Consider the following 18,868-nt stretch of genomic DNA (forward strand, 5'->3'; position numbering starts at 1 on the left):
TTCGTCTGTAATGGGAAAAGCTAGGGGTGGGCGATTTATATAACATGTGCCGTTTGACCAAATTATCCTGTTAAAGAGTCTTGAAAGCCGATTAAAACTGCTGATTGATCTGTTGAAAAGCATTATACCTGGGGAGAACAATCAGCCAAATAAACAAGATGTTCTGATGAACAATTGCCCTCACATGTAATGATTACTCTTATTTTGATAAGTAGGTGATGCTAACTCTGTAAGAAACCTCATAGTGGTTTATTTTAAATTAACCTCCTCCTGTTTCCTATTTGGAAAAACTATATCCTTATTTGTCATTCGAGAGCTGTTTGCAGGCCTCTCTTTCTAATGTTTCTTATCAGGAATTGTTTTGTGATGGCTGATTGCCCCAAATCAAGGATGACAGGATAACTTTGCCTCAGTTAAAACTACTTGAGTGATTGGCAGAAGTCAGAAGGATATGCCAAAAAAACAAACACCAGATGTGTAAATAGTGGCATCATATAAAAGTTCAGTTTGTCATATATACACACATACATACGTATGTCATACAAACATATGTATGTATTTATATACATATATACATATGTGTATATGACATACGTACATACATACATATGTATATGTATGTATCTGTATACATATATATGTATATATACATGTATGTGTGTGTGCATATTTTTTTTTGGTAAGTAGGCTTCATGCCCAATGCAGAGCCTAATGTGGGGCTTGAACCCTCAACCCTAGGATCAAGACCTGAGTCAGACGCTTAACCAACTGAGCCACCCAGGCAGCCCCAGTTTGTCGTATTTGAACATGATAAAAATATACTCATTTAAAATGCTCTAATTTCATTAGTGGGAAGGCACATGACAGTTATTTTTATTCCAAATCATTGTTAAAACAGGTTTTGAACATGGAACTTCTTTTGTTAACCTACATTCACTTAAATCTTAGGTAATATTTTTAATAATTGACTAATTTTACCTGTTAGTTACATTGTAAACCACTATACAAACATAGCACATATTCTCAAGTTGTCATAAATTGCCAAATGTTTGAACTGGGAAATAATCTAGTTCAACATTCTTATAGCAGAGGAAAGTGAGTACAGAGAAATTACATAGCTATTAAGTGTCAGTGTTTGGACATTGACCAAGGCATTTGACTCCAGGGCAAATGCCCATTCTAGTAAACCATATAGTGTCTCTGAAATGGCAAAATTATCATTTTACTTAGGTAATACTTGTTATCTATTAGGATAATATTTCATGACATGACACAGAAAATTGTCATTCTAATAAGTTAGGAAAATCCTTTACGGTCGGAACCGTGTTATATACAGTTTGATTCTATATAGTGCTTAACCCATTTCAGGGGTGCTTCTCATGTTGTTGATTTTTGAATTTTACTCAAATCCTTCCTATGAACATGATCACATCTAAGATCAAAAGGGAATATTAGCTGGTGGACAGTTCTTTCTTTTCTGTCCATCCATATAAAACATAGTTCTACATACACTGGAAAACTAATCTATTTTTTGTTACATCTTATATCAAACTAGGATTTTGTGATCCTTTACTGAAGAAAAAAATATTTTATCCTCTATTCCTGAGGCACAGGGTTGAAAGCATTTATAAATTGAGTTAGTTATTTTGGTTGCTTGAACATCAAACACATACATGAACTGAGATATTTTTTCCAAGATATTTTGCATCAGTGACCATAAAATCACTTAAACACAGTGATCTTAAATAAAAAATAAACATTATTTTCCTCTGTAAGCGGACTATGTAGAGGAACAAAGACCTATACTATCTACTTAATACTTGTTCTTAAATGACCCTTATGGACTTTCACGTTAGCACGTCCCCAAAGCAAATGGAATTGGGGAAGGGACGGCTTGACACCTTAGCTGTTACTACTCTCCTGTCAGCTGTCACTGCAGCCTGAAGCGTCCCAGCAAACGAGAACCACTCTTAGCTAAGCCCAGTTGCTGCCAGAGTGAGTGAGGAAGGCAGGAAAAGATTGTGTTACTCAGTGACAGCTGAATCTTTCCAAGAGAATTAGCTACCTAATTCCTCTAATGAAAATGTACCTTTTATATAAAATTGGAAGAGGAATAAAAATGGAAATAGAATTGGTGCTTTTACCAAGACTCCACAAGCTTCCTATTCTGATGCTAAAGCAATTAAAAAAAAAAAAAAAGAAAAAAAAGACATAACTATCTATATAGTCTTTGATCCAATAGAAGCTTTAAAATTTCCATGCATGTGGTTATAAGTGCTCAGCCCTCCTTGCTAACTCTGTGTTAAGCATTCCTAATCCAAACCATAGAAAATTTAACAATTGCGTTTCTCAGAAGAAATTTCTTATTTTATTTCTTCCTTCTTTTTTCACATGGGATCTCATAATGACCTTCACGGGAACTATTACAAAAGGGTAGCAAAGTCATCTATAAACTCAATGACATGTCATCATGAAATCTCTCACTATCTTTTCTGCTTAAGGATTTGAGAGTTAAACTGGATGACATTTAAAGTCTTTCTTGCCCCAATGTCCTGTGAAATTCAAAGTTTAACTGTATAATTACATATCTTCTCTGCTTCTTAAAATCAGATCTATCCTTTGCTTATGATCTTCCTCTCCATATGAATAGTTAGTATCTCATTGTATGGGTATGGTGAAGGATCATGTTATTTTCAGCACTTTATGCTAGCACATTTAGTGTAACCATCATGAGCCATGAATACAAACATTATTCTGCCCTGTAGAAAGATTGGGTTCTTTTCTCTAAATATTGCTCTTCACCAACAATAAAAATACAAAATCCTAACTAATCATCTAGAGAATACATCCTTATCTTTCTGACTTTGAGAAATGCTTTTAAAGTTCAATATATTTTATTTATCTTTTGCCTCGCTCGTTTAGGTTGCTCTGTATTCTAAGTAGTTGTTTCCATATTTGGGCCTCACTGGGATTTTCTGTTTTAAATGATGTATTTCTTCCAGATTAAATCATTGCCTGAATAGGGACTTATTTTCCAACGTTTTCATCTTCAAACTTTGATATATGGGAATTGCAAAGAGTACAGGATTAAGCCACTAATGAAGTCTTTTCCTCTTCCTTCAAGATACTCTAGGGTGTTATAAGTTCCGATAGTGGGACTCTCTTAATGAAATTACCTGTAGTTCTCATCCTCTGAAGGCAACAATTATAGAAGTAAGATCCCCAATCATCTTCTTGTCTCCTCCACAGATCTGGGGATATATTGTTCTATTTGTTGTGTGAACATCAAGCTAGGGAGTTCTATCAGGTTGTGAGCTGAGAGTATTGACCGAGGAGTGGGGACCCACTCTTAATTTCTACCTTCTTAGAATAAGAATTGAAGACCATGAGGTATCTTGTTTTCAATTTAAAAAAACTCTGTTCTCTTTCATCTTGTAATACCATTAGACCTCATATGGGACTGGTGGAATCTTATTGCTAACTTCCCCCCACCCCCATCCATCTGCATTTATACTAAATGATGTGTTTATGAAAATAGGTAAAATTTTAGTCTCTTGTTCCCTTATTATCTTGTATAGAAGTGTTGTAATTTACCTTTACTAAATGGTGGGACAGCAGATCCTTAGCCTTTTCTTCACTTTGGGAGACTGATGTGCTCGGTTTCTACTCCTTACTTATTTATTAATCATTTTTTCTTAATTGTATGAAAGGACTGTTTTCTTCTCTAGCAGAGAGTATGTATTTCCCAAGCACCATTGAATTTATGACCTCTTTTTTTTCTTTTTAAAATTAAAACTATTAATTTATCAAAAGCCTATTGAGTTCTTATTATATCTTTTAAAACCTTAACATGCTTAAGTCTTAGTACAGTTAATACTAGGCACTTAATAATAAGAGTAACAAAGAAAGTGACAAAACTGGAATTTATAATATCAAATATTCTGAAGAAACTTTGTCCTAAACATTGCTGATCACCTGTCCAACATTGGTTCATTTCTCCAATTCCAACCACACCAATTTCTTCCTTTCTTCTCATATCTACCTTTCTTTGCAGGCGTGTACTTGAAGGGAGTTGAATCCAATCCACGTCTCAGGGGGAGGTCCTAACGGGTCTAAGACAGACATGATGGTCCCATTGATTTTGTCAATGACTGGTTTAAGCTAATGAGCTAGACATCTACTGGGAATTTTTTTTTCCTCCTGAGAACTGTACATGGAAAAGGTGGCCCCATTTTTCTGCACTGGCCACTTGTCTTTTCTTTTTTTTAATTTTTTTTAATCTTGATTTATTTTTGAGAGAGAGAGAGACAGAGTGTGATCAGGGGAGGAGCAGAGAGAGAGGGAGACACAGAATCTGAAGCAGGCTCCAGGCCCTGAGCTAACAGCACAGAGTCCGATGCAGGGCTCGAGCTCATGAACCGTGAGATCATGACTCAAGCTGAAGTCGGACGCTCAACTGACTGAGCTACCCAGGCACCCCAGAACTGGCCACTTTTCTATCTGGATACGTCATCCAGACCTGCTTTAACCATCTTGCGCCTTTCCAAGAACTGGGTATAAAAGAATCAAAGGCACTGAAGAGTTCAAAGCTGGGCCCTGACTATACCATGTCTTAGGGCTACCCAATCTCTGGACTTCTTGCTATAAGAGGTAATTAGTATCTTTATTGTTGGAGAAAGTTGAATCAACATTCTATATGGCTTGAAGCTATAATTATCCTGATAAAAAGTTATTCTATATTTATATTTTTTCTGGAATGTCTAAATATAAGATTTTAAACAGTATACTCAGTCCTCCTTTGGGATATTAGGTCTTGTAGAAAGCTATGAGGAAAAGTAATGAGGAATAAGAATTAGGTTATATTTTCATAAGTGTAGCAAAACATTTGGATACGACCAAAATATTTAATCTAAAAGGTCCTCACAATTTCAAAAAATTGGCTTTAGAATATAGCAATAAAAATTCCATGTTTCCTGATGTTTATAACTTCTGATCAAAGACCATGAGAATATGGAACGATGGAGTCCTCCAGTCCCCATTGACCACTACCAGACCCACAGGAACATCCCAATCCAGCATGGAAAATCAGGAAGCCTTTCTGTGTGCACTACAGGGATAAGCAAGAGCTAGATATTTCATTTTTACTTTTCCTTATGGTGTCACTTAGACAGGGAGACCATCATCAAGTAAAACACCCTTCAGTTCCCAAGTGAAGAAAGAAGATCTGTATCATTTCACCTTAAAACACGCAGCAGAAGGAACTTGATGCAGTTCCACATCTAGTTTGGCAAATCTGCTGGCATGAGAAGTCTTAGTAATGGATTTGAATGCATCCCAGAGTTTATTGTGCCAATATCAATTGAATTAAGACTTCAAACCTTTTCAGGGAGCTTCCCATCCTTCATTTCAAATGAATGCACAGACTGCTTTCAGCTACTGAAGTGCTGACCCGAAATGAAAAATGACTACCTCTCAGCTAAGGTGGATCGCAGAAACCCACAACATCAAATTTTGATCAGGATCCAAAATGATTTTTTTTTTTTTAGTGTAAACCATGATTTCCACTATTTCCAGAATTTTACAGTGGGCTGCAGCGGAAAGAGCACTGGGCTGGGACAGGTATCCTGGACTCTAGAATTTTGTCCTGCTGCTGTCACCTTACTTCTGTGTAACTAGACAAATAATTTACTTCCTTGAATTTCATATTAAGAAACTGACAATACAGTGACAATGATCAGTTTTGCCAAATAGTTTCTAAAAAGATGGTCAGAAAAATCACTATGATAAACACAAAAGTACTATAAAAATATCTGGTACCATTGTTGCTGCTGCTGTTGTTCTTCTTATTGTTACTATTACTTTTATTTGTGAGGAGATTTGAAGACCTTTCCAAACTGATTGCATTCGAAAGGACTGAGATGCCAAACTTTAGTGTAAGGGTACCTGGGCCTCCTTATGGACCCCCAGGTGTATACTTCCCAAGCATCATTAAATTCATGATCTCTTTTTTTTTTCTTTTTTAAAATTAAAACTGTGTCAATTTATGAAAAGTCTATTGAGTTCATATTATATCCTGATCTCATCCGGGGCACTAAGGATACCAGGACATGTAAGAAGCTTATAATCTAGTAAGGGAAAGGGCCCAGCTAGAAAATACAAACATGAGATGGTAAGTAGGAAGACCATGGCAGGGGTAGAGAGCTAGAGGAAATTAGAGGCAAGATACCTATTCCAAGCTGGGGTTCTTGATCTCAAGTGCTGAGGAACATTACCTCATTTCTCCCTAGTAACCAGTTCTCATTAATTTTCTCAACTTTCCCAGAACCGTACAGTCAATGTGAATCCCCATATAGACTTCCAAGGTTCTACAGATTTCCCCCACCCCTGGCAGGTTTTTAAACAGATGCAGGAGAAGCCTCACTAAATGATTAATTTTCGTCTCAACTTTCATTATGCTGAGAGCATTTTTGAGGGCAAGGGATATACCAGAGCCCTCTGAATGCCAAAAGGAGAATGAGGTTGCTGGCTGAGGGTGTGCTGAATAGGTTAGGAGGTTATGCCTGAAATAGTTCTTTTCTTTCCTCCTGAGAATTGTGTACATGGCATGTTTTGTGGGAGTCTTTAGTTGGAAGAGAAGTTGAGGCAGGGAGAATGTGCATTATTTGCAAACTTCTACTCATGAGAATAAGTGAAAAGGAAGCAATAGAATTAAGAATCCTGATTCATAGCTTGCTGATTACCACTTATAGTTTAAAAACAATTATTCCAAATATATCTTTTTGTAATTAGCAGACTTATAACCAAAGCAGAAGAAATGGAGTGTTTCTTTCTACCATCCATTCCTGTAGTTTCCGCTAACATGCTACTATGAAGTTGAGAATAAACGCACAAAAACATATATCCCATCTGACTCACTGGTCATATCAGTATGGCAAATTCCATGCTACCATTTGGAGCTTTTCTTACCTCCTGAAATTGAAGTCAGGAAGTGAACGCGTGTTTAGATGAAAACTTGAGCTTCACAAAAAATTTAATCGACTATTTTGAGATCTCACACTGCTTAATTATGCCGTGAATAGTGAACGGACTCTTACGGACAGATTATTTTACTGGTGGCCCTAAACTAACTTCCTGTGGGACTCACTCTCTTCCCGCCCACACTGGTGTCCTTCCTGCCATGTTTCAGCAGTCATTCTTACGCTTGCAATGGGAAAAGAGGAACATGGGTGTTGGAAACCCAGTGAGTTCACCTCTGTGGTGTTCAGGTTACTATTGCTGCATACCAGTTAACCCCAAAATTGGGCAGTTTGGAATGACTGGTGTTTTTTGCTCACAATTTTATGAGTCGGGGATTTGTAAACTCTTCACCGGGCAGTCCTTGCTTGGGGCTTCTCATGAAATTGCGGTCAGTTGTTAGTTATTACTGTCATCATCCAAAGGCTCCACTGGACTCAGTGGCCAAGACAGCGCATCCATATGGCTGACACTGGAAGCAGACTGTTGTCTGGACTGTTGTCAGCTGCAGTGTTTTGACCAGAATGTCCACATGTAGCTTGCCAGCGTGGCAGTCTCCGGACAGTTGTATTCTTATATGGCATCTCAGGGCTGTAAAACATGAGTGTTCCTGCCAACGAGATAAAAGCCACATTGCCTTCTGTGACCTAACAAATCACGTTAACATTCCTTCCGCCACAATCTATGGGTTACAGGGAAGCAACAAGCTGACTTAGTTTCAAAGGAGGGGATTTAGACTCCACCTCTTGTTGAAGGAGTAGCAAGGCTCTAGAAGAACTTTAGGGGATGAAAGATATTGTGGTGGACATCTTTGGAAAATACAATGTACTAAAAGTGGTGAGACACTGCTCGGCATGAATCTTAATTCTATTTATTATTTCTGTTGTTGAATATTCTATGATACTGCTAATGTTGCTTTAACTCACTTTAATTGTGTTTCTAGTTCTTTCGATGTTTACTTTTCTTCCTTTTTTGGCTAAAAAGAATCACTTAGTGGAATCCAATTTGCTGGTTTCAGATACAGGTTAGTCTCTCTAATAATGTGGGGCTGTATTATTAAATTGTAGCAGATACACGATTTGTTAGAAATACTTGCTCTCTTCACTTCCCCTTTCCAATCAGGTGGCCTGCTTGTCTTTACCCTCGGCTTGTCTCACTGTGATCACGCTATGTCTGGGAAAGAATTCTGAAAGTTTCTGCAAATTGCAGAACTCCTGGCACACCTGGGTTTCCCAATGTCTGCTTTTCAGAGCCCCCGTCTAGATACAGAAATACTATGGTTCAAACTGGCCTGTAATTTAGCCTTTGGATTTCTCATATTTTTTAACCTGGGCTATGTACCCGGGTGTTGTTTGAACATCTGGAACTCACCTGCTCCTTCTGATTTGATAACATTATTGAACTTGACCTCTGGTATCAGTCCTTATCTTGTGAAACCTTAGTTCTTAACCCTGGATAGATCACCTTAGGCATGAGAGTAGGAAGTCTGTTCATAGTTTTTTTTCTATAGACATTTCAGGATCAAATGTTATCTTAATATAAGATTGCTTTGTGATAGCTGAACACAGTATTTTATATTCTCATTAGAATCTAGGTTCTCGTGTTGACTAAGACCTTAGCATTAAGAATTAGATAGTCTAAGAGTTGAATCCTGGGCATGTAACTCCCTAGGTCTCAGCTTTCTCATCTTCAAAATGCAAATAATATGAGAACATATACTAAAGGGTTGTTGTGAAACATATAGGAGATAGTGAAGTTCTGCCACTTGGTCTGGTAACTACACTTAGTAAATGCTCAACCATACTAGTTGTTATTATCATCATCCTCATTATTTCAAGTAGGAGCTTTACTTTTTTCAGCTTTGTATATCCAGCACCTATGACAATACCTCTCACAGTAAAGCCCTCAGTGGTGAATAAATAAATGCGTATCTGTTGAATCTTTAAAAAAAGATAAATTGGATGAAAAGTGTAAATTTTTTTTAATGTTTATTTATTTCTGAGACAGAGAGAGAGCATGAATCAGGGAGGGGCAGAGAGAGAGGGAGACACAGAATCAGAAGCAGGCTCCAGGCTCTGAGCTGTCAGCACAGAGTCTGACACAGGGCTCGAACTCACAGACGGCGAGATCATGACCTGAGCCGCAGTCGGACACTCAACCGACTGAGCCACCCAGGCACCTCCAAAAAGTGTAAATTTTTGTCAAAATCAAAATTATTCTGATGACACACCTACCATAAAAAAAAGTTAGTCGTACCAGGATTGGCATCACTGGGATGATCTGGAACCTGTGGTGTGGAACTGAAGAAGCAGAGAGGAAGAAGGCAGGTTCAACAGTGGTGGAAGTCAGTCCAGCCAGACCCCTGGAATGCTGTGTCTTGAAAGACACAGACGGGTGGAGGGCATCTGGATAGGCATATGACATCACAAAGCCCAATATTATGACAAGGCAACGCAGGAAGAAGTCCTGAGTAGGGGTTGGTGTCTGGAAAGTATGTCCAAGACTCAATCATAGTCAAGGACCAAATATTTATGCCTGGAAAATCCCTGAAAAGCCAGGCAAGACCTTGGTCCTAATATACTCAGTATTAGGCTAAGGGATTAGGCTTAAGAGAAAAAGGCATGAGCCCAGAAATGCGAGGGCGACTTGGGGATTTAGACTCAAGAATAAGGCTTACATGCAAATGCCAGATCAGAACCAAACCAGCAGAAAGGTAGAAATCATGCTAAGTCCTTGGAATATTGAACTCGAGTTCACCAAATGTCCTCTAATCAAGATCAAAATGATTTTTAGATCCCGGGGCAGGACTGAATCTGCAGACAGAGGCCACATGACACCAGATGTGAGGAAGGGAGATTTGAGAAATCATCATTTTTGAATGAGATTTTCCTCTCGTTTTGCATCTGCAGCAAATCTCTGTAAGAGCATCATTTCAAACATTCTCTAACTTAAAATTTAAGTTACGAATAATTTACTTTTGCGTTGGTCTATGGTAGTACATTCATATGTCCCCACGGTAACCTACAGATATTACCCTTTCTCTCTCTCTCTCTCTCATAATTTATTTATATATAATTCATAATTCATGTACCATACAATTCATTCATTCACAATGAATCAAAATTCACTCAAAATCAATCTGCAATTCAATGATTTTTTAGTATATTCACAGAGTTGTGCAACCATGACCACAATAGACTTTGGGAACATTTCATCACCCCAAAAGAAAATTCGTATCCATTAATGGTCAGTCCCCATTCCCATCCCTCTTCTCTGAACTCCTGGCAATCACTAATCTACATTCTTTCTCTATGGATTTGCACATTCAGGACATTTCATATAAATGGAATCATACAATATGTAGTCTTGTGACTGGCTTCTTTCACTTAGTATAATATTTTCAAGGTTCATCCATGGGGTGCCTGGGTGCCTCAGTCAGTTAAGCATCTGACTAGGGCTCAGGTCACAATCTCTCAGTTTGTGGGTTCAAGCCCCATGTCGGGCTCTGTGCTGACAGCTCGTAGCCTCAAGACTGCTTCAGATTCTGTGTGTGTGTGTGTGTGTGTGTGTGTGTGTGTGTGTCTCTACACCTCCTCAGCTTGTGCTGGTCTCTCTCTCAAAAAATAAATGAACGTTAAAAAAAAAGGTTCATACATGTGGCAGCATAAGTCAGTACTTCATTCCTTTTAATGGCTGAAGAATATTCTGTTCTATAGACATATTACATTTTATTTATCTATTCATCAACTGATGGACATTTGGGTCATTCTTATTTTGGGGCTACTATGAACATTTGTATACAAGATTTTATGTGGACATATGTTGTCATTTCCCTTTGATACATATCTAGCAGTATAATAGATATCACTCTTTACAGTTCTTACAAAACTAACTGATGTCATTTAAAATTTATTTTAACAAATTGTTTGATAATTTCCTCTTCCATCCCAGGTACTCCTTTTTAGTCCTAAAACACAAAAATCAACAAAATGGATAAAGTACCTGCCTTCATGGAATATATATTCCACCAGAGGACTGTAACCCCTTGAGAAAAAAATTTGTAATTCTTTTATTTCCTGACCTCTCCACAGTGCCTAGCATAGCTCTACTCAATAAGTTAACATAGAAAATTAATTTGCATGCCCACGACCTTTGGAAAAACCATAAGAATGTTTAAATAGAATTTGGTGCATCTCTCATCTACGGGACTATAGAAACTCCAATCCCTTTTAAACTCCTCTAATTTGTTAAGGAAGCTCTCATTTTATGTGTGCTCCTGAATGTAGCTCTCCTGCCTACCATGAGGCATCCACTATTTCCCTCTCCATCTTGGAATGTGGACTCAAGGGGACCCAAGCTCCTACTTTGCTATCCTGACAGTGAAAACACTTGTGGCTTTTGTTCAGGGTTTTTAGAACTCCTGATGCTCCTGTTATGTATTTAGGCCTCCCTTCTGTTTTTCTGAATGCCAACCTGTTCTACAGCTACCTCTTCCAATGTGAAAAACATCCTCCACTCTCCTCAGGTTATACATTATAAAGACTACAGCCATACCCCCTTATCTATGGTTTTACTTTGGACAGTTTTGGTTTCCCATGGTCAACCATGTTGGAAGCAGATAACCAGAAGGTCAATGGTAGCTTAACACTAAGTCCAATGCCTATGTCATTTACCTTACTTCATCTCACGACAGTGGCATTTTATCATCTCAGGTCATCACAAGAAGGGCAAATACAATACAATAAGATATTTTGAGAGAGACCACATTCATGTAACTTTTTGTTACAGTATATTGCTATATTTGTTCTATTTTATTGTTATCGTTAATCCCTTACTGTATCTAATTTGCAAATTAAACTTTAGCATGTAAGTATATATGTATATGGTTCAGTATAATCCTCAGTTTCAGGCATCCACCGGGGGTCTTGGAATATATTCCCTGTGGATAAGGGGGAACTGCTGTATTCTATTACTGAGTGTCCATGGCTAGCCTTTACTTTAAAAAACTCATAGAGACATTTCTGATCCTGGGATTTTATTGCTGCTTTCTTCTCTTCTCTTCTCTTCTCTTCTCTTCGACCCAGAATTGCTGGGGTGGGGAGGTCAGACCTGTCCCCGCTTTGCCTTCTGACAACAGCCAATTATGGAACCAGTTTTGTGCATCTTGAATCTCTGTTTTCTCACAATAAATTTCTCTACTTGCTGGTCTCTGGTTGCTCATGCAAACAGACCCTTGAAGGATCCTTCTTGCAAAGTTTCCAGACATCAGCAAAAGGTCTGAATTATGAGGATGAGCAGATTAAGTCTCAAACTTTGTTCCTGCTGTAGTAGCATTTAGTGTAAAATGTGATCCGACAACATTCTGTTCAGCATGTCTTGCGACCACCCACAAGTGAGTCTGTTTCAATTGTGGCTTTGTATCTATGAGTTTGGAAATAGATTTAGGAGTGGGCCAACAGTTCAGGTGATTTCAATACGATCTGGCAGCACTCTCAATCCAGTGATTTAATTTGTATCTTTTGCAAGTCACTAAAATGCTCTGAAATTCAAGCTCCTCTTTTGTAAGAAGGGGGTTAGAGTGATAATGATAATAACTTATGTTTGCTGTATACTTCTGGGAACTACACACGATTTCACATCATCAGCTTGATGATCTCTCATCAATTCCATGAAATAGTTGCTATTTTTCTGCAAGGTAGAATCATTCCAACTAATATACATGGATTACAAAAAATCATGCTTATTACTTTTAAAATGAGACACAGACAGGATTCATTCACTTCATGAAACTTTCTATGCTATTTTGTAAATAACTAATTATGTAGTCAACATACCCTTTCCATAGAAAACAGATTATAATTGTTTAGCAAACATAGATCCCTTCCATAAATACTCTCATACACATGTAACTTAGGCTCCACAGACTATTTTGACTTCTGCTAAGATCCACGCTTCCTCAGTTTTATTCCACACTTGAATTCCACCCAGGAGATAAAATTCAGAGAGAAGAGCTCTGAAAAAAACCTAAAATACCACAACTCTATTAAGGCGGACTGAGCAATGACAACTCACAAGGTCCAGCCCAGGACCATCTACCTTGTCTCACTTTCCCACCCAAAATTGGACCAGTGTTCCCACGCTGATGAGTCTCCCTTGAAACTTCAGTGAAATAGATCACAGGGATAGTACAAGTCCACTCTATGGGCTTTCTTTCTTCCTTTAGTCTTTGCCATGAGACCAGCAGGCTCTGGACTTTTATTTCCTTTTCATACAAGTACCTGTATTATTTTCTTCTTGATAGTGAAAAGAGAACCACTTGGTTAGGCATCAACTTGGTGCATGCTTTACTGCTTGACTGCATGCTTTACTAGCTGCTCTGAGATATTTGGCCAGGAATTTCGTTTTGATTGACACAGTCTGTTATATGATTGAAGAAAAGATTAATTTGTTAAGAATTATAAGCACAAAGTGGGTTGGGGGGAGCCAGGGGCCAGAAGAATTGTTGATAATCATAAATTTTTGCATTAAAATTCTAGCTTATTAAGTAATCAGCATGGGGGTGTCTGATTGGCTGATTAGATGCAGAGGCAAATGATTTGTTGCTTTTTTAGGGAAATTTCCATCAAAGTAGTTCCACCTAGAGAATTTAAATTAATGTATTATTTTAAATCCATGTATATTTATTTCAAATTGAGTTATCCTGCATAACAAAGGAGTTGTGGAGTTTTTTGGTGGGTGTTTTTTTTTGTTGTTGTTGTTTTTTGTTTTTTTTTTCCATCCAGAATACTCTTGGCTTCCAGGATGGTGAAAGGGCTGAAAGAACCTTTTTCAGGCCTTAGCTCCACACCAATGACATAGTTTCACTCTTTCTCTCTTCTTCCTCCTCTCCTTCCCTCTCTCTCATTTTCTCCTCACCAACCAACCAAAATCCTGAATCCTAAAGTTCCAATCTCCCTCCACAGGCTTATTAGAAAAAACCTTGGGTGGAAGAAAACTGACAAAGTGTGGACCTGAGCTTAAGGCAAAGTAGTCTGTGTTAGTATTTCTTACAATTCTGTTTTGTTTTGTTTTGTTTTTTTCTGCAGCTATATCCTTTGAATTTAATTAAAGTGATTCAGTTGGTAGTAGTTCAACCAAGGAACTCACATTTTAGCTCAAACTTCAAAGATGAGAAAGGTCAACAGTGGTGGTTAAGATGATCCTTAGAAGGGCCTTGGTCTCTTGAGCAGTTACATTTAAAAAGTGGACTGGGGGCGCCTGGGTGGCTCAGTCAGTTAAGTGTCCAACTTGAGCCCAAGTCATGATCTCATGGTTCATCAGTTCAAGCCCTACATCGGGCTCTGTGCTGACAGCTCAGAGCCTGGAGCCTGCTTCAGATTCTCCGTCTCCCTTTCTCTTCTGCCCTTCCCCAACTCACGTCTCTCTCTCTCTCTCTCTCTCTCTCTCTCAAAAATAAACATTAAAAACAAAAAAAAAGGTGGACTTGGAAACAAGCTATCCCCCTTTATCCCTAGCTAGAATTTCTTCAAAAGGGCTACTGAGTCAAGCTACAGGTAGCTTTTGAGAGTTCAAAACCATCCCATCCCTTAGGAACATTGAGGACATGTAGGGGAAGGACATGTAGAGTCAAGGACACTCTTCCTTATCTGCATATGCCTGACCTAGGATCTTTTCAAAGGCACCACAGGAACTTCCCGCTAAGATTCCATTTGGAAGGCTGAAAAAAAAATCACAATTTGCTAATCATGAAGGCTCTGGCAACACCCCCAGGGGTCTGAGCCAAGGAGGGTAGGAAACCACTCTGTACCTCTGCTCTACTTGGAACCTGGAGAGCAGCTAATCCTACCAGACCTCACACCCTTGTTTATTCTCAGTCCCCGCCCGACATTCAAGTCCCTTTGACCATCTACCCTCTCCCCTACTCTCCGTCCCTAACTTCCCTCTGCCTGTGCACTTCTCTCTTGCCTTTACCATCATGGCCTCCAATTTCCCCATTCTGTGACACCAAAACCCCTCCACTATACCTTCTTGTACCTTCTTAGCTTAACTAAAACCTAATAGTCCCCAAAACTAATATTTCCCATGCAGACCTTTATAATGAAAAGGAATGGTGGTTATCTCCTCCTTCCCCCATTGAAACTTTTACACTAAACCATTATTCCCCTACATGTCAAAGTCTGCCCTTTGGGGCTGAGGTCAACTAGCTATTCTCCTTGTTAGTGCCTTTTACTGACATCCGGTTTGGGCACCTGGAGCACATATTTCCTTTTAACTTGTGAACTTCTTAACTTTTGCTATTACCCTGGTTAAGTTAAATAGCCATTTAGGTGATATTTCCAAAACATTTTCCTCACAGTTTCATCTTTAACTCCAAATCTTCCATTTCCCCTGTACTTGAAATACCTTTCACATATAGCCACATAGTGGCCCTTGAAATCATCCCCAAATACTCCATGTCTGAAATGTGCCTCCTATTCATGGACTAAAACTTCTTGACATTGCTGCTGTCTCCATCGTTTACTCCCATTCTGCCAACTGAGCTGGTTTATATCACCTTGACCATTCCATTGTCTTTCAGTCAGCACTTCTGGGTTAAGCCAGGCCCATTAGCTTCCAGAACCTTTTTTTTTTTTAATTTTTTTTCAATGTTTATTTATTTTTGAGAGACAGAGACAGAGTGTGATTGGGGGAGGGTTAGAGAGAGAAGGAGACCCAGAACCGAAGCACGCTCCAGGCCCTAAGCTGTCAGCACAGAGCCAATGTGGGGCTCGAACTCATGAACTGTGAGATCATGACCTGAGCCAAGGTGGGACGCTTAACCGACTGAACCACCCAGGTGCCCCTAACTTCTAGAACTTCTGATGTGATGCACCTACCTAGTGAAACCCCAACACTAGCTCAAGTCAACAATCCATCTCCAATGCCCTAAAAATCAGTTTGCTGAGGGCTGATACAGAAAATCATTCAGTGGGATCGTACCAGCAACTGATGCCATGTTCCATAAAACCTACTTCATGCTTTCTCAATTCTCCCCCAGGCCTGATGTTTGTGCCTTTCATATTGCCATGCTTTCCACCCTAAACGAAAATGACATGGTTGGAGTGTCTCCATCATTTTCAGGAAAAGGTTCTCATATGATGTTGGGATTGTTAGGAATTGATCTCTTGGGTTCTTATATCCTGGCCAACTAAAATCCTTCCTGCAATAGAGTTCCCTGAACAAAATAAATAGAGGTGAGAAACACACTCAGAAGAAAGGTATTATCTGCATAATATCTGAGCAGTTATGGAAGTTGTCAAATCCCTGATAAAATCCTGAGTTTATTCATTTTCCAAATATGTACATTTAATATACAAAATATGTAATAATATATGTATAACAAAAATATAATAAATACAATGATTTAAACAAATCTTATTAAGAACTTATTAGAGGCCATTCCCATTCCTAGTAAACCCTGTATGAGGGAACTATGTTTCTTTTATTGCTGTTTTTATTCCCAGTGCCTAGGGCTTATAACTGTGTACAGATTCTAAAGTTATTTGAATATTCAGGTCTTCAATGAAATACTGTAAGAGCAAATCACACACCTTTTCTTGAGATCCTCAGCTATCCCAAGATGGAAAAAAAATCAAGTAATCATAATTGTATGCTACTTTCCCTTTCCCTATGATCTACATCAAGTCAAAAAAATATATCTATAGGATGGATAGTTCCCATTTTGGCAACAATTTCAGATGTTTCTAATGCCCTGGTACCTGGCACCATGATTCTGGTGCCCAGAATCATTCCCTGTTGATCGGATCCAGTTCAAATAATGTAATAGACCTTCCCTTGAAGGCATTTTCTCTCTGCCCAAAGACTTTGGATCATATCCCTTGGCTCTCAGTGAGTCTGGGAGCAGCAAGTGTTGTCCAGGACCTTATAGTTAATGGTCACTAGCAAAATACCCTTAGGAGTCATACTTCACTTTCAACCTTACTCTCTAAGGCAGAGTATTCCGAACTTTGTGAGTCTCAAAATGTCCCTGTGTCCATCAGGTAGAGTTTCTGAATCCTTGGAAGTTAGACTTTACATACAGCTGGGCTATAATGAGCTATTTGCTACCAAGACATATAATCATGGTACTGCTCTCCTGCCATACGCTGACAAGGACCACTTTTCCCCAGTTTCTCCAGAAGGTATCCATGAGCATTTATTTCAGAGCATTACCAGTCCATTTACATTAATTAATCAGATGTGTGGAAATGCACCGGTGTTACTTTTCTAAAGCTGACCTCAGTGTACCTCTGAATCACTCTTTGATCACTAGCAAAAGAATAATAATAATAATAATAATAAAGTATGTACCTTTAAGGTAGTCTATCTGGTCACATCCTGTTTAAATTATTCTCTTTGAGGTAAAAATTTATGCCTATTCAGGATTTAAATTTATTCAATTCATGGTTTAATCTCCTTAGCATGGTTGTTCTAATCTCTCAAAAGATTTCTTTGTCCTTTTGCCATCCTGCAGGGCGCAAGAGGAGCTCATCTAATGTCATAGTGTCATCTGTGTGGGGTGTATGTGTAAGGAAGGCGCCAATCTTCATTTGATCCTCCAAATTCCCATTAGATGACTGAAATGTCTCTTGCTGCATGGCCTATGGTTATTGGTTGTCAGCCTCTGCTCTTGCTACACTGGCTGCTGCTGCTATCACTTTTTTCTTCATTTTCACCCTTACAAATTTGTCCCTGCCTTCACCTTTACTCACAAGGACTGAACACTGTGCTGTCCTTATCTCCATCCCAACATCTTGCAGTCCCCTGGCCCCCTCAGCATTTTAGCACCCCCACTAACTTTTGTAACAGCTTCCAAAACTCTTCCTCCAGGCCTGCCACATAACACAGGGCTCAGGGCAGAAGTATAAATGGAGGCCCACATATCAAAATTCTAAACATTACCAAGCAAAAAATTTATTAAATATAATATATTCTATACTTTGACCTGGACAAATATACTTTTATAATGACTTAGGTCATTTGAATTTAGAAGCATTAGATTTCTCACAGTTCTACACTGAAATGTGTTGAAAGGGAAAGCAAGACCCAGTTTCTGGGGCACTTTCCATTCTCCTCCCACCAGTGGCTCCTTTCCTCTTGACTTTGAACACACCTGTGTGGAAATCCCAGCCCACATATTTAAGCTCTCATCTACACCCAATGCCTACCCCACCCCCACAAGCTCACAAATAACCATGTCTTGGCCACCACTCAGCCCTAGGGATGTACACACGGGTAGTGCGACTTGCCCTCCAGAGACGAGAGCCAGGGAGAGATGTACAAAGCCTGACGATTATCTTGGTAGAATTTCTAGCACCTCAAGGATCTAGAGTACAGCCCAGAATGTAGGAGTGGAGTGAGCTCTGGGTGGGCAAGTCTCTTTGGTCCCAAGGGCTTCTAGCCTTGTAGAATAAAATTTGGTCAGCGAAAAGCCAATGTGTACCCCTTTAAAGTAAAGCGTGAGCCCCATAGCAGGGGTCTCAGAACACTGTTGGTCTCCTCCTGCTACAGGAGATCATGACAGTTGAGAAGGTGGGGAATATCTCAAGATCTTGCTTTCTGCCTCACACATCATTTCTATTCTTCTGTGGCCACCAAGGTTAAAGAGAGGCACTCACAGTGAAAAATGGGACATATCCTCTTTTAGTGCTAAGATTCTCAAGCCATTTAATGGTCCCTACCTGCCCCTATGGGTTTCAGACTTATGTCTGAAGTAAGCAAAAGAATCAGCACCAAACTGGCATCTCAACTTATTTGTTCTTCCCCCCTCCCTTTCCAGATTTCTCCAGCTAGCCCAGAGAGGGTGTCATGGTCT

The 18,868-nt window shown here is 39.1% G+C and overlaps 2 long non-coding RNA genes across 3 annotated transcripts in view; one reads left to right on the forward strand and one right to left on the reverse strand.

Moving 5' to 3' along the window:
- The window catches only part of LOC125920811 (uncharacterized), a 54,161-nt gene extending 44,773 nt beyond the window's left edge, over positions 1 to 9,388 (reverse strand). The window contains exons 1-2 of one of the 2 annotated variants that reach the window (XR_007457209.1): positions 9,249 to 9,388; positions 7,200 to 7,624 (exon numbers count right to left, since the gene is read on the reverse strand). This is a non-coding gene — a long non-coding RNA (uncharacterized LOC125920811). The remainder of the gene's footprint in view (positions 1 to 7,199; positions 7,625 to 9,248) is intronic. The other variant, XR_007457210.1, reaches the window with a different exon arrangement.
- Positions 9,389 to 9,504: 116 nt separating this feature from the next.
- Positions 9,505 to 17,998, forward strand: LOC125922093 (uncharacterized). Its single transcript, XR_007457572.1, has 3 exons — positions 9,505 to 9,727; positions 9,808 to 9,932; positions 17,528 to 17,998. It is a non-coding gene; the product is annotated as an uncharacterized LOC125922093 (long non-coding RNA).
- The last annotated feature ends 870 nt before the right edge of the window (positions 17,999 to 18,868 follow it).

Source organism: Panthera uncia, chromosome C2, assembly GCF_023721935.1.
Source record: "Panthera uncia isolate 11264 chromosome C2, Puncia_PCG_1.0, whole genome shotgun sequence".
NCBI classification, from domain to species: domain Eukaryota; kingdom Metazoa; phylum Chordata; class Mammalia; order Carnivora; family Felidae; genus Panthera; species Panthera uncia.